This window comes from Myotis lucifugus, unplaced genomic scaffold, assembly GCF_000147115.1.
Source record: "Myotis lucifugus unplaced genomic scaffold, Myoluc2.0 scaffold_617, whole genome shotgun sequence".
NCBI lineage: Eukaryota > Metazoa > Chordata > Mammalia > Chiroptera > Vespertilionidae > Myotis > Myotis lucifugus.
Window position 1 is genome coordinate 55059 of NW_005871665.1, and position 1487 is coordinate 56545.

Consider the following 1487-nt stretch of genomic DNA (forward strand, 5'->3'; position numbering starts at 1 on the left):
AGAGAGAGAGAGAGAGAGAGAGAGAGAGAACATCAATGATGTTGAGAGAATCATTGATTGGCTGCCTCCTGCATGCCCCCTCCTGGGATCAAGATGGCAACCTGTACATATGCGTGGACAGAGAATCCAACTGTTACCTCCTGGTTCGTAAGTCAAAGCTCAACCACTAAGCCACGCCAGTTGGGCACATTGTTGTTGTTTTTAATATATATTTTTTATTGATTTCAGAGAGAAAGGGGGGAGAGAGAGAGAGAGAGAGAGAGAGAGAGACATCAATTCGAGAAAAAAACATGGATCAGTTGCTTCCTGTATGTGCCCCAACTGGGGATCGAACCAGCAACTTAGGTATGTGCCCTGACCAGGAATCCAACCCACAACCTTTTGGTGTATGAGAGGATGCTCTGAACCGCCTGGCCAGAGCAAAAATGTTATAGTTTTAATTTATTTTAAAATCAGAAGAAAAAAATGAATATGTAATAATGAATCCAGCCTGGATTATATTCTTTTTTATCAAAGCAGTTGTAAAATCCAATTTTTAATATGATTTCTTAGTGGAGAAAGGGCCCCAGAAAGGCAAAAAAAATGCCCAGGGGGTCCATGAAAATCCTAAGGCAGCCTTGGTTTGATGCTGAGAAGAATCCTGAGTCCCAGTCTCGATCCAGTGGGAAAGCACCGTGATCAATTTGCTGTGTCTGCCTTAGGCGAGAAGAGGGGAGGTGGTATTTGGGTCCAGTCCTCTTTGGCTTGGTGAGATGAGCCCAGAGGCATTTCAGGTTCAAATCCCAGACCCACAACTTAATCATGCTTGACCTTTTCTGAGACTCTTTCCTAACCTGCAAAAGGAAGTAGTTCATGGGCCTTTTGTGAGGTAAGGAATGGAATAATGAAAACTAGCACGGTGCCAGGGACTGTTCCAAAACCCTTCTACCCTCGCAGCTCCTGCAGAGCACGTCATGTTCCTATCGCCACAATGTGTGCTTTAGGAATTGAAACCCTAATTGAAATTAAAAAAACACCATAAGCCAGGACTCCCCAGGCTCCAGTTTCCTCTTGAAATCCGTGTCTGCCTAGAAACTCCCCTGTCGGTCCGCATCCCGCCCGCGCCCCCTGCAGGCGAGAGGCGGTGCTGTCTGGCCGCATCCTGCCCGAGCGTCCAAGCCCTCGGGAGGCAGAGGGAGGGTGGACGCTCTCAGGACAAGGAAAGTAAAGGCCCGAGGGCCGGGTGAGGACCCGGAACCCCACTGGGAGCCAAGCAGAGGGTCCCCTGGCGGGCCCTGGGGCGGGACCCGGAGCTGGGGGCGTGGTCCCTGGCGGGGAGGGGCGGGGCCTCGAGCAGGGGCGGGGCCTCGAGCAGGGGCGGGGCTAGTCTGCAGGCCCAGACGTGGCGCTGCGGCCGGGCGTTGCACCTCCAGCTTTCGGATTACCTTCTTGCGGGTCCCGATGCGCCTTCCCGCTGCCTCCGCCGCCGGTGCTGCTGCTTCTGGCGG